This window comes from Arachis ipaensis, chromosome B6, assembly GCF_059453495.1.
Source record: "Arachis ipaensis isolate K30076 ecotype BB chromosome B6, ASM5945349v1, whole genome shotgun sequence".
Taxonomy (NCBI): Eukaryota; Viridiplantae; Streptophyta; class Magnoliopsida; order Fabales; family Fabaceae; genus Arachis; species Arachis ipaensis.
Window position 1 is genome coordinate 19,403,525 of NC_142441.1, and position 15,637 is coordinate 19,419,161.

Here is a 15,637-nt window from a genome sequence, read left to right on the forward strand (position 1 = left end):
TACAAATATTCAAATTCTATACTATTTGAACTACTTATATAAGATTATTATCACCATTTCTTCAAATAATATCAAATTTAGCACAAAAAATTTATTTTTGCACTACACAACATCTCAAACTTATTAAATAGAGCATAATAGCACCAAACAAACATACAATTGGTTTATCAAAGTTCGCGTGGTTCATCTATGGGAAACATTAACACCCACAAATAAAGAAGAATTTCTTTACTTAGAAATGATTATATTAGATGAAAAGGTACAAAACAAATATATTTATTATATTTTTAAATTGAACATTTCCTAACCCTATTTTGAATTTGCAACACTTGAGACATTGTTGTGTCAAAGAAAAATATTAACAGGTAATTTCACTTTATACTATTTCAATTATTCTTGTTAAAATAACTTATTTAAAAAAAATTCTACACATTTTTGTTCTTTTTATTGTAAATATTATTGGAAAACTGCATGCACATGAAGAGATTAAAGAGAAAGAAAACCATACAAATTCAAGACACATCTTCGGAAGAAGAACATACATACAAAAATGGAACAAACAACACAATAGAAAGTGCATACAACTCAACAATTCATAAAGAACATGTCTTCACAAGAATCTACGACAGAAAGAAGAAAGCAACAACTCTAACAATAACCAATAAAAAAATGGAGGACGAGCACTAAGTCCATCAACCAAAACAAATACAAAAATCAAACCACCAAATAAAAATGTCACTTTTTACAACTTCAATATCCAAATTTTTTGTACTATAAATTATTTTAAACAAATACTTTTTAAATTTAATTTTAATTTACACATATTTAATTTAATTCTACAAAATATAGCCATTTTTAATATTTATTATATATTATCATTAATTCACTGCTTCCGCGTTGCGTGGACCTCATTTTAGTTATGATAATGATAAGGTAACAAGGGTGATTTTGAAAATTTTGGAAATAAAAGGTAACAACAATTAGGATTAAAGGCAAAACTGAAAAATGTGACACTTCCATATTGCAAAATTACAATCAAACACATAAAATTAGTAAAGAGCCAGCAAGGCATTCCCACTAACGATACCAACTTTTTATGAGGCCCCTCAGAACCCTGTTTAGTCAATTATTGTCTTTGTCTTGTTGCTAACAAATTATTGAGAACTACTTCTTCACTATAAGCTTTGATATACCAACACACAGTTCGGTTACAAAGCTTGCAAGCATTGCATTTTTCACTCTTCTCCTTCATATCTTAAATTTCTGATCACTTGTTGAGATCATATCATGGCTGGTACACTTGTTGGTGGAGCTTTCCTCTCTGGCTTCATTAACGTCGTCTTTGACAGGTTCCTTACAACTGATGCTGTCAACTTGGTCTTGGGCAAGAAACTTGGCCCTGACTTGGTTCAAAGGCTGAAGACTGCTCTGTTGGGTGCTGAAGGTCTTGTTGCTGATGCTGAGATGAAGCAGTTTGGTAATTCATCTGTAAGGAAGTGGCTCGATAGTCTCCGGGATGCTGTTTACTGTGCTGAGGACTTGCTCGACACTGTCCTCGCCAAAGCCGCCACTCAAAAGGAGCTAAGTTCTTCCTGGTGGTCCCCTAGCTTCTTCATCAACCGAGATAGAGATGACATGGTAGACAAGATAGAAGGGGTGGTTACACGAATTGAGGATCTTGGAAAACAAAAAGATTTCCTTGGTCTTGAAAAGATTCCCACTGGTAGCTCATCATGGAGGACTCCATCCACTTCTCTTGTAAAAGGGAGTGTGTATGGCAGGGAGGATGACCAGAAGGCCTTAGTGCAGATGCTGAATGACAACAATGAGCATCACCTCTCTGTGATCGCTATTGTTGGCATAGGTGGGGTTGGTAAAACAACTTTAGCCCAATGGGTGTACAACAACAAGGAGTTTATGAAGGGATTTGATCTGAAAGCATGGGTTTGCGTTTCGGAGAAGTTTGAAGTTGTTGAGACTACAAGGAATGTCATAAAGCAGCTCCATGGAGGTTCTTGTAGTCTCGATGATTTCAATTCACTTCAACATACTTTGAAAGGAGAATTGTCCAATAAGAAGTTTTTCATTGTTCTTGATGATGTTTGGAGTGATGATGGTGACAAATGGAGTAATTTTATGACCCCTTTCCAACAAAATGGGAATAAGGGAAGTATTGCTCTTCTGACTACTCGGGAGGAAAATGTTGTTTCTGCAGTTCGAAATTGTCAGCCTTATTTTCTCAGGAAGTTGTCGGAGGACTATTGTTGGTCAGTGCTTGCAGAAAATGCATCTTTTCCACAGTCAAATGGGAGAGCAGCACTTGAAGAAATAGGAAGAAAGATTGTCAAAAAGTGTGATGGCTTGCCATTAGCTGCAGAAACACTTGGTCACTTGTTACGTACTAAGCATGATATTGAGGAATGGAACAAGATACTAATGAGTCATATTTGGGAATTTCCGGTGGAGAAGAGTAAGATTATTCCAGCATTACTGATAAGTTACTTCCATCTTTCTCCATATTTAAAGCGTTGTTTTGTTTATTGTGCTTTGTTTCCCAAGGATTTTCAATTTGAAAAAGATGGATTAATACTTTTGTGGATAGCAGAAGATCTTTTACCACCACCAAAGAGAGGAGAGAGTTTAGAAGAAGTTGGTTGTGAGTGTTTTGATGAACTTACTTCCAGATTATTTTTCACAGAGATTCAAGATGATGACGATCATTATTTTGTGATGCATGATCTGTTGCATGATTTAGCAATATTCCTTGCTGGAGATTTCTATTGCAACTCAGAAGAACTTGGTGAAGAGGAGGAAATAAGGATTCAGACTCGGCATTTGTTTGTAGATTTACGTCGTTGTAGCTCAAAACTTTATAATTCTATTTCTAAAGTAGAATCTTTGAGAACATTATTATTGTTTGGCGATTTCTCATCTCCCAACTGCAACTTGTGACATATTATCAAAGTGTAAATACTTGAGAGCTTTATCCTTTAGTAAACTTAATGTGGTGCTTGATTCAATAGGAGAATTGATCCATCTACGCTACTTGGATCTCTCTTGCACTAATATTAAGACATTGCCAGAGTCTTTGTGTAAGTTGTGTAATTTGCAAACATTGAAGTTGAATCATTGTTCTAATCTAAGTATGCTGCCTAGTGGCTTGCATAATCTTGTGAGTTTGCGGCATCTTGATATTAGGAAAACTTTGGAAGAAATGCCCAGAAAAATGAGCAAATTGAATCAATTGCACGTTTTAAGTTTCTTTATCATGGGCAAGCACGAAGAGAATGGAATCCAAGAGTTAGGAGGGCTTGCAAATCTTCATGGATCCTTTGAGATTAAGAAATTGGAAAATATTGTGGATGTGAATGAAGCAAAGAGCGCAAAGGTGATGGATAAGAAGCACATTGATGAATTATGCTTGGAATGGTCTCCAAGTAATGATTTGGTTTCAAGCACACAAAAAGAAAGAGACATGCTCGATAACTTGCAAATGCACAGTGGGTTGAAAGAGCTGAAAATAAGGGATACAAGGGTACAATATTTCCAAATTGGATTGGGCATTGTGCCCACCAAAACATGACAAGTGTATCTCTAGAGTCTTGTGACAATTGCTGCATGCTGCCTTCGCTTGGACAGCTGCCATCTCTTAAGTCCCTGTGCATTGAAGGTTTTGATCAGCTGAGGAGTATTGGCGGCGAGTTTTACAAGAATGAAGGAGATCATCATGCTTCACATATTGCACCATTTCCCTCACTAGAGACATTGGAATTTCATTATATGGCATGTTGGGAGGTGTGGCACGTATCTGAGTCGGAATCATTTCCTCAACTTAGGTGGCTTCAAATAAGAGAATGTCCAATGTTGAAGAAAGAGATGCTTAATCAGGTATTCTTCAAAATTGTTTCTTCTTTGTCGGATGTTTCCAAAGTTCGCAAACTACGTATAGGCTACTATATAGAATAGCACAACGGCATGTATCTTGATGGGGATAGTTTATCAATTGAGGGACGTGAATCTGTGAAGGAGTCTGCATTTAAGGCAATGATGAGCATCAACCATCTAACTTGCCTCCAAGAAATACACATCTGGAGGTGTAGCAAACTAGAATTCCCCCAGCTACAGCTGCAGAAGTATGATTTGGTAGAACTAAAAATACATTCCAGCTGTAATTCACTGACCTCGTTGTCATTGGAATTCTTTCCCAATCTCAAGAATCTGGAGATAGAAGGGTGTAGGAATCTGGAATCAGTGTCAATGTCAGAGGCACCACACGCTGCTCTTCAACGTCTCTCCATCAGTGGATGCTCCAAATTAGTGTCATTTGCAGGAGAAGGACTGGCTGCACCCAACTTGACTCATCTTCAAGTCACAAATTGTGAGAAGTTGGAGGCATTACCACGTGACATGAAGAGTCTACTCCCAAGTTTACAGTCTCTCGAGATATATGGTTGCCCAAACATTTGCAGGTTGCCAGAGGGTGGTTTGCCGCCTAACTTGAAATCACTTGAAGTGGAAATTGGCGAGCAACAGATGAGGGATCTATCATGGATGGGTAACTTGCACGCCCTCACTCATCTTACTATTGATGGGTGGAAGAACATAAAGTCATACCCAGAGGTGGGTTCGCTGCCTCACCTTCCCTCCCTTACCACTCTCAAGATATGCTGGTTCAAGAATCTGGAGACATTGGTCTGCAACTAGCTTCTCCGCCTCACCTCCCTTCAAAGCTGGAGAATATGGAAGGACAAAAGCTGCCTCCCTCTCTCTTGCTACTCAAAATTGAAGGGTGTCGTTTGCTGGGAGAACACTGCAAGAACAAGCATCAACTAATCTGGCCCAAAATTTCCCACATCCCTGACATTAAAGTCTTCTAAACAGAGATTTCTGAGCAGGTAATTCTCTAATCTTCATGATTCACACATGCACAACTGACAAGTCATACTTATTAATACATATTTTTCGATAAAATTGCATCTACAGAGGAACATAAGAATTAATTACCATGAAATAAAAATTGAAAGACAATTAATATCTTTTTTCGTGTATCCAGCACTTAAGAATTTCTTCTGATATATTAAACAATTGGATGAATCAAATTTACTGTTTTTACCATCCTCTGCAGGTAGCTTCTACCGAGGTACAAGTGCCCAGATGGCTAAGATTTCAGCACATATTCTTTATATAAAACAAACCATACTTACATTACCTTCATTCAATATTGGACAATGAATTCTTGGGGTACAATATGGAGTAATTTTATGAATTCAATATTGCACAAAAATATATAGATCGTAAAGACCCCTTTCCAACAAATTGGTCTTTATATAATATTGGGGTACAACATGGACTTACGATCTATATATTTTTGTGCAATTAAAAAATAACGCATAAAGACCAATATTACACAACTGAAAATTAATCCTACCCTTTTCAAGAATTCACCTCATGAGAATTTAACAGTGAATTATTTTTTCTTATAATTTCTACATAGTTCCATTCATTCAAAGGTAATCAATAACCATGGATTACTATGCCGACATTAAAGTTGCATTATCTAGCCTTATGTGCATGAGGAGACCATTATTGCAGCAAAAATCAACTTTTCTAAGGATTTTTATTGTGTTGAGTTACAAAAATCTAATGCAGGTGGACTATGTTTGAAATTAGCTAGCAATGCATGAAAGACAAGTATAAGCCGTGGACATTGCTAATCCCAGTCAAAGTCCAGAAGAGACACTTCAATTGCAAGCAAACATCCAAAGCAATAAATAAAGGTCAAAGATATGTTGTGCTAAAAGCGTCATAATAATTTGGAAACATGTATTCACCATGCAGGGAGAACTTATATTTAAGGATATGTAACAAATAGTCTAAACAAGAGTTAATACTCAAATTCGTCCCTGAAAGATCATACGATCTTTATTTTCATCATCGAATGGTTTTTTTTAATCAAATTAGTTCCTGAAAGATAAAATGTAAGTCAAATTAGTCCTTCTGTTAGTTGGATGATGACGTGGCACGTTAAGTGCCACGTGGCAGGTCAGCGACATGTGGCACTTGACATGTAAAAAAGTTTTTAATAGTCAAAATAGTCCTTGAAAGTCCAGACATAAATCATTTTCATCCCTCAAATTTTAAAAATTAGTCAAACTAGTCCTTATATAATTTTTTTTTATTTTTTCTTCATAATATTAAATTTGAAATATTTTTTGATACTACTAATTTTAATAGAAATGTAATTGACAAACAAAACATTCGTAATCGTATCTTTTCTTCTTAAAAATATTTTCAATAAAATTATCTCTCTCCTTTAATTCTTCTCAAAATCTCTCTTATTCTTTTCTATTCTAAAACCTTTTTCTTACATTATTATATATATATATATATTCAAAATTAAAATGTATGTATTTATTAACCTAAACAAAGTTATATGCTCAAAATTAAAATTTATGTATGTTAAACTAATGTAATAATGTAAGAACAAGGTTTTAGAATAGAAAAGAATAAGAGAAATTTTGAGAAGAATTAAAGGAGAGAGATAATTTTATTGAAAAAATTTTTTAAGAAGAAAAGATACGATTACTAATGTTTTGTTTGTCAATTATATTTCTATTAAAATTAGTAGTATCAAAAAATATTTCAAATTTAATATTATGAAGAAAAAATAAAAAAATATTATATAAGGACTAGTTTGACTAACTTTTAAAATTTGAGGGATAAAAATGACTTACGTCTGGACTTTCAAAGACTATTTTGACTATTAAAAATTTTTTTACATGTCAAGTGACTCGCTGACCTGCCACGTGTCATTGACCTGCCACGTGGCACTTAACGTGCCACGTCATCATCCAACTGACAGAAGGACTAATTTGACTTACATTTTATCTTTCCGGGACTAATTTGATTAAAAAAATTATTCGAGGACGAAAATGAAGATCGCGTGATCTTTCAGGGACGAATTTGAGTATTAACCCGTCTAAACAAATTAAAGACTTGAAATTTGAAAAGATTAAACTAGGAGTATTCATGGATCGAGTATAACCGGATTTGATGTGATCCAGATTCGGCCGAAAATATATACCAAACCTATTTGTTAGACCCGAACCCGGTCCTAGACCTGATGAGACCTACACACTTTCGGGCCATAGTTATACCGAGTGAAAATCGAGCTGTTAACATTACATTGCCTTGATACCTTCTTGTAAGCTAACATGTGAAAATATCCAAATTTTCAATACTCCAACCATGATTTGACATGGTAAAATTCACTTAAAAAAATATTACAAGAACCAACCATTCTCCAAAATTAAAGCATAATCACAATCAATACTAATATTGTCTAATAACACCAAATATTTAAGTCAATACAAATAACACAATATTATGCACTAGTCTAAAGTCTTATGCATTCTAAACATAAAATATTAACTTATAGTCTTATAATGACTAATAAATTAGGCTGCGTTTGTTTCTGAGAAGAGGACAAGACAAGACACTGAGAACAAGATACAAAGGATAGAGACACAAAATTTTGTGTTCTTATATTCTGTTTGGTGATAAACTAGAACAAATTATGAAATCCAATTTATTCTCATTTTTTTCATTTAAAAAATTTGAGAAGAAAAATATATTAATAAAAAATATAATTATAAAAAATTAACAAGAATAATGAAAGAAAAAATAAAAAATAAGTTGTGTCCCTTGTTAGTGTCTCTGTGTCTTTCCTGTTAGGATGGACACAAAATATACTAATTCAGTGTCCCTGGACATAATGTCTATGTCTATGTCTCATCTGTCAAACACGATTTTGTGTCTCCGTGTCCCTGTCTCAGTGTCCTATCTTTGAAAACAAACGTAGCCTTATAGTCTTATAATGACTAATAACATTAATTGCGTATGATGACCGGGCTGCCGGACCAGGTCCGGGTGACCTGGGCTATGACCCGGTCCCGGTCTCACTCACTTTCTAGATTTCATTTCTTTTCCTCGGGTCACTTCGGGCCCGGGTCTTCATGGTCCAAAATCCTTCGGTCCCTGGCCGGGTCTTCTGGCTGAGGCGTGCACACCCTTGTATTAAAGTACAAGGACAAAAGCTTAAGGACTAAGGAGTATGAATTAGGATAACAACCAAACAGGAGGACAAAAGAACTAACAATAGTCTCTGGGAACTTCCATGGTCCAAGTCGAAGATGCCGATATCTTGAGCAACAGGATCGTAAAATGATTATTGCAACCCTATTTGGTTATCTGTAAACCAAATCTGATTTCCTTTGCTTAGAAAAGGCACATGAATTCAGAAGAATTAAATCCAATCACTAGTATATAGTTACCTAAATTATCTAATGTTGACCACTCTTTTCTGTTTCTTTTTAACTCATAGATATCGAATTTGAAAGTTTCATCTTCTTTGCTTTTTCTCACTGTATATCTTACCAACATCAATAAGCTTCCATTGGCGCACCCAATAAGATATTTAGGCTCGAGAGGGCCTACAGGAATTTCAGATGGAGATCTGGTTTCATGGATTCCTCCCTTAAGCCCTGCTCTTGTCTTTGTATCAAATTCATATAGCTGCCCCTCTTCGTTGATGGCATATATCTTTTCTTGAAAACATATTACGTCTTCAAACTCCTTATCTCTTGTTGGAAATTCTACCCATCTCATATTGCCAGGCTTGTAAAAGGCTAGTCTCTGGTTAGGTCCGAATATCACCACCGCCATAAAATTTTCAATGTCATGCTCAGGAGATGAGTTTATAATAACCTTATAAACTTGGAATCTATGCACTTTATCTCTATCCACGGTGCTCCTAATATCATGAAAATCCCACAGTGTGTATTCATTCCCATGATTATCAGGCTGGTAATCAATTATATCGGGTAAAGTTGAGACTGGAGGAAGATCAAAACTACGATTTGTAAATGGATTTAACATTTGCATAGTACCATCAGATATGCATTGGACAATCAACCATCCATGACCAGAACCGTGGATGAACTTGTTGTATGACTGCATCTCTGGCAGCATGACATGGTAAATATCTTTCTCTTCAAGGGCACAAGTATCAAGAGTTTCATCATCTGCATCAGCTAATTGCATGAGATGATGAATCTCCTTGTCTTCGTACGAATGATTCTGGACAGTTTCCTCAGGCAACAATAACCACGGAATTTTGTTTCCATTGGGTTTGGAAGTTTCAAGCTCCATTCTTTGCAAACAAATCGAAGTTAGATGTAATCATCGTAGGCATGGAACCGTTTTAAAATTTCTTTCAACAAATCTTCATCAATGTCTGCCCGTCAATTAATCTCGTCCATGTCTTTGGCGCAAGCTATGTTGAGTTACAAAGAGTCAGATCTTAAAAAAAAAGGGCCAGAATTTGAAAATTCATAGAAATTAAAACGTCAATTCACTCCACCCACAAATAAAACTACAAACACGAAAAATGATTCATAATAATCGTTAGAACCAAACCCTAGAAAAAAGTCACTTTGTGCTGCACCGAAGAATCATAAGCATAATTCAACCAAACCATATGAAGCCATATAGGAAATTCAATGCAGAATTGTGGCAATGTTTTTATTTTGATTCAATAACAGCAAAACAACAATTCACCAAAACAAATACAACATATTGGATTTAAAAATCAATCTCAACAGAATTAATAAATTAAACAATTGAATTTATAACTCAATCTCAACAGAATTAATTCAATATCAACGGACTGAATTCAAATAAAAATTCAAAACATTAATATCCCAAAATTCAGCAGAATCATTGACGAACCGGATTCCTGCTAGTAAAGAATTTTACAAAAATAATCATGTTGTAAGTATAGTTTCTAAACCAACAGAGAATCCTTTCGTACAAAAAACTTGTTTGTCACTTAAGCAAACCCAATAAAAATAAATAACCGAAGTATTCAAACCTCGGGTCGTCTCTCAAGGAATTTCAGGGAAGTATGATTTATTATTGGTTATGGAAAAAGGTATATTTTGGGGGGTTTTTGAATTAAAGAACAATTAAATTAAATGATAAGAAAAATAAATTAATAATTAAAAAAACTCTTGGCAAGGTATGAGAACTGAAAATCTCATCCTAGTTATCCTTATCAGGTGTGATGAGAATTGTTATTGCTCCCACTTAGTTAACCCTTACTAAATAAAGGAAAGTCAAGTGGACTAATCAACTTGATTTCTCAAGTCCTAGTCAACTCCTATGGAAAGACTAGCTTTAGAGGGATCCAAATCAATCAGCAATTTCTAATTTTCAATCAATAGCTGAGTTTGACAACTCAAGTATCACCAATTACTTAACCAAAGCCAAAAGAGAAAAAATCTAAATTATTTATATCATAAATAGAAGAAAGCAATCATGAATATGAAATACCTCAAATTGCATTAAATAGAATATTCAAATCTAATATGAAGAGTTCATAAGCCAATTTGGCAACATAAGTAATTAACAAATAAAAGCATTAGAATAAATAAAAGTAGAATAGAAACATAAATTAAAGGAACATTGAACCTGGAATTGGAGAAATAACCATACTCTAAGAGAAATCCTAATTCTAAAAACCTAAGAGAGAGGAGAGAGCCTCTCTCTCTAGAAAACTACATCTAAAACCTAAAATTATGAATTATGAATGTTATCTTTATGAATGAATGGATTCCCCCACTTTATAGCCTCTAATATGTGTTTTTTGGGCAAAAAACTGGGTCAAAAACATCTCAGAAATCGCCCCCAGCAATTTCTGATACATCCAGCACATGGCAAGGTCACGTGGGAGCGTTGTCCATGCGTTCGCGCGGATTGAGTTTTTGCCAGGTCACGCGTGCGAGTCACCTATCTTCGGGACAGCTATGGCAAATATATCATTGCGAAGCCCCTGATGTTAGCTTTCCAAAGCAACTAGAACTGCCTCATTTGGACCTCTGTAGCTCAAGTTATGACCGTTTTAGTACAAGAAGGTCAAGCTGGACAGCTTTAGCAGTTCCTTGAGTTTCTTGTATTCCTTCCACTTTTTCATGCTTTCTTTCCATCCTCTAAGCCATTCCTGCCCTGTAGTCTCTGAAAATACTTAACACACATATCAAGACATCGAATGGTAATAAGAGAGGATTAGAATTAGCTGAATTAAGACCAAAGAAACATGTTTCCAATCATAGCACAAAATCAAGAAGGAAATTGTAAAACCATGCATTTTGTATGGATAAGTGTATGAAAGATTGATAAAATTCACTCAATTGAGCACAAGATAAACCTTAAAATAGTGATTTATCAACCTCCCCACACTTAAATATTAGCATGTCCTCATGCTAAGCTCAAGAGAAGCTATAAAGGGTGAATGGGGAAAGTAAGAATGTATGAAATGCAACCTATCTGTATGAATGCAGCTAAATGCAAAATGCTTTTACCTACTTAGTGAAAAGTAAATAAATCTTTCAAGAACAAATATGAACTGGATTTCACTAATTCAAATCATAAAAATGAAGTACAATTAGACTTGCAAGAAGAAGATAGCTCATGAAAGCCGGGAACAAGGAATCGAGCATCGAACCCTCACCGGAAGTGTATACACTCTAATCACTCAAGTGTTTAAGGTTCGATCTCTCAATTCTCTACTAATCTTGCTTTCTAAGGCTTGCTCTTCTTCTACCAATCAACAAAGAATTAATGCACAGATACACATATCAAGAGGTCTTTTAAGGGTTGTAATGGGGTTAGGGTCAAGGTAGGATTGTATTTGGCCAAGTGGACTAAAATCTGAATCCTTAATTAACTTAAACTTTCCACCTAACTTTAGACAATCCATGTAATCATAATACCACATCTAACTATCCATTAACCATGTTTTCCACATATTCATGCATCCTAATTTCAAGTACAGTACATATGCATTGCTTTCACCATTTACTTTGGAGCATTTTGTCCCCTTTTACTTATTTGCTCTTTTTTTCTTTTTTTTCTCCTTTATTTATTTATTTATTTATTTTTTTATATATATAATTTTTTTCTCAATGCATATGATTAAATTATTGAATGCATGAACATGTCCTAAACATTTCTTTCACATTTTCATAAAGATATATAACACCCAATTCTTAAACCAAATGTTTCCAAACCCAACTTCCCCACACTTAAATCATGAACACTCTCACTAGTCTAAGCTAACCAAGGATTCAAATTAAGGACATTATTGTTTTTCTCTTAGAGTTAATGATGTGCTAAAGTAAAGAACAAAGGGGTATAATAGGCTCAACATTGGTTTGCAAAGGATAATGAAAGGGTAAGGCCATATGGGTATGTAAGCTCAGTGAAACAAAGGCCTCAATCATATAAGTGCATGCATACATCAAACCATGGAAATATAGAATTAAGCAAGACAAAGATCACAATTTTAGAGAGAACAACACACACCAAAATAAAATATTGGTTGATAGAATGCAACCAATTCAAATAGGCTCAAAATCTCACAGGTTTTGTGTGTTCGAGCTCTAAACCATGTTCCAGTAAAATATTTCTTCAAACAAGTTCAATAAAAATTTTAATTCAAATTAGTGAAATTATAACACCCTAATATTCAAATCCTTATGCTCGAGTCATAAGTCAATGATATTACGGTGGTACGACTCTCAGGTGGATTTTTAATAAATAAATATAGGTAATTTCGAAAGGAGTATTAATCGAGAAGCCTGAAAAGAGTAGAAATAAAATCGCGAAGACGTATCTCTCACGTTTCGACAACAAAAGATAAACCGTGAAGCCGAAAACGATATGCGGATAAGGCGTAGAGGAGATTAAGAGATAGATAACAGATAGATATATATAACATAAGTAAATAGCCACTAGTCGCGACCCGCGAAGTTTAGGTCGGCTAGGGTACAGTATGAAAGTAGTTGACAACAGTATGTCCTAATCTCTCCCGAAGGAAACATGAGAGCCTCTATAGGCAAATTCAAAGAGTTCAATACATAATATAAACTTTCCAAAACAAAGGTGGAGAGATTCTAATCAAAACACAAAGTAGAGGAAATAAAGATCTTCGTCGTCTCTCAGACGACCCACAACTCACTTCTGAGCACCTGGACCTGTATCTGAAAAACAAAAGATATATACGAAATGAGAACCCTGGGCCCATGGGTTCCCAGTACGGTAAAAGTGCCAAATAAATACAATGCACTGCAATAAAACTCACTAAGCATCCTAAGCTTCTTCACCAATTATTCATCTTAGGTTCTCGCTAATCCATGAATAGGCAACTGTCATAAGGGAGTGCTAAATCTAATTCATATTTCACATGTTTCCCAACTCGCTGACTCTTCCACGAATCAGACTCAGAATTATAAGCAAAACCATCACCAGTTGTTCTGCCTCAGCAATTCTATATCAATACATCATACACTCGCCTGGAGCTAGTGAAACCACATCACTGCGTCTACCCAGGGAGCTACAATTATCTCATTCAATAATCATCATCATCATGCAATCGCATCATCAATTCATCCCATCAAGAACAACCCTCAACACCCACCGACACCAGCATGAGGGGCCTCTCAGTTGTACAAACACAAGCAATACAGGCAAGTAATACACAAATATGGTACAAGTAGAACAAATAACATATAGTCAGGTAAGATGGCATATATGATGTAGAAATCCAAAACAAATGGCAAACCCAAACAATTCAAACATATGCAAATGATGAATGCCTGCCCTATGGCTGATGATATCATCTGTCGGTTATATAGCCAACCCGACATGTCCTGGTAGCTAACCATTGGACAGAAACACCCATTGCGGAGCAAGTAGGTTTGAGCTACAACCCCCTTGCTACTACCCGCTCAACCCAGAGCCAGTGGAATAACCACTACTGCGGCTACTACCCAGGCGGGTGTTTAAAAGCTCAACCTGGAGCGAGTGGATTCATCACTACTGCCGCTACTACCCAGGCATCACAATCTCTGACCTGGAGCAAGTGGGACGAACCACAACCCTTGCTACTACCCAGGTATCTCAAGCATTGGCCCGGAGCAAGTGGGACGAACCACAACCCTTGCTACTGCCCAGGTATCTCAAACATATATTCATTCAATCTCAATTCATATTATCAACATTCATTGTTACCAAATCTCAAACATTAACTTGGAGCAAGTGGGACGAACCACGACCCTTGCTACTACCCAAGTATCACAAATAAACATTTATTTATAATCACCCTTCATTATTATCAATTCTCAGACAATGACCCGGAGCAAGCGGGACGAACCACGACCCTTGCTACTACCCAGGTATCACAAATAAACATTTATTTAAAACTCCATGATTAAACTCGTTTATCATAATCCTCCTTTCCCGTCTCATACCCGGAGCAAGTGGACAACGCCACTGCCTACTACCCAGGGTCGCACATCACATTTCAATATCTTTTCATTATTATCCATTTAACATATTCATTCATTAATCATATATGCATTTATACTCAGCTATAAACAATAATGGCTTTGCCGTAACCCGGTAATAACTCAGCCATCCGGCTCATGGTCCAATCAAGAACGGGCCATTTATCAATAAATATAGCCCTCCGGCTCATGGCATACACGGTATTTCCACCGTCATCCTCCATATCTCATATAATCATCTTTGATCATCATTGATCATAACTTTTCCCCTTGCTTCACTCGCAAGTTACCACATCCCCTAGCTCCTTTCTCATTGCTAGGCATATCATAATGATTTAATACATAAGAGGTGAGATCGGAGGCTTAGAAGTATGAGATTTGGCTTTTAAAACTCAAAAATCAACTTTGGCATAAAAACAGGGCCACGCGTATGTGCACTCCACGCGCACGCGTGGATGGCCAAAAACTCATCGACGCGCAAGCGCCATATGCATGAACGCGCGGGTTGAAAAATATCCAAATGGCGCGCAAGCGTCAGCCACGCGTACGCATGGGTGCTCTTGCGCCCAGGCACAAAACTGGCATAACCCTGGCACAACTCTCTGGAAAATGGCTGGGCAATTGGTGCAGCGCATCGACGCGCCCGCGCACACCACGCGCACGCGTGGATGGTGCTTTCTAGAAGAACGGCGCGCACGCGCCAAGTGCGCCTACGCGCGTAGGGTCGTTTTGCTAAAAATTTTTCTAAGTTAAAAGCTGCAGAATTTACAGATTCAACCCCCAATCTTCCGACGGTCATAACTTTCTCATTTTAAATCATTTTTCACCCGTTCTTCGAACGGTATGGACATCCCGGATCCAATTTCATTTCTAAATAGATTTGGTAGAAAACAGAGATCCGTAGTCCAGGTTATGTCCCGTCAAATTATGCCCAAAAAACCATGTTTTCATACAAAACCACAAAGTGCCATTTTCAAAACAAGCCATTTTCAACTCTTTCCAAAGTCAATCAAAACATGCCAATTTCAACCCTTTTTGAAATCAATCAAAATGTACCAAAATCAACATCAAGCCATCCTCAACTCACACATTGACACTTTCTCAAACTCAAGCACATTTACATATCATATACTCTTCCTCATGCCAAATTTCAACAACACTATTTCCAATCAACTATCATTATACATAATCAATATCATACTCACTATCATGTGGTTTCACCCACAAATCAA

General features: G+C 36.2%; 2 pseudogenes across 1 annotated transcript; one reads left to right on the forward strand and one right to left on the reverse strand.

Annotated features, from left to right (window-relative positions):
- The first annotated feature begins 1,142 nt into the window (after positions 1 to 1,142).
- Positions 1,143 to 6,104, forward strand: LOC107645700 (putative disease resistance RPP13-like protein 1; annotated as a pseudogene). The gene is made up of 2 exons (XR_015886245.1): positions 1,143 to 4,895; positions 5,126 to 6,104. The product of XR_015886245.1 is annotated as a putative disease resistance RPP13-like protein 1 (transcript).
- A 2,014-nt stretch (positions 6,105 to 8,118) lies between these two features.
- LOC107646380 (uncharacterized) lies at positions 8,119 to 9,320 on the reverse strand (annotated as a pseudogene).
- Positions 9,321 to 15,637: the final 6,317 nt, after the last annotated feature.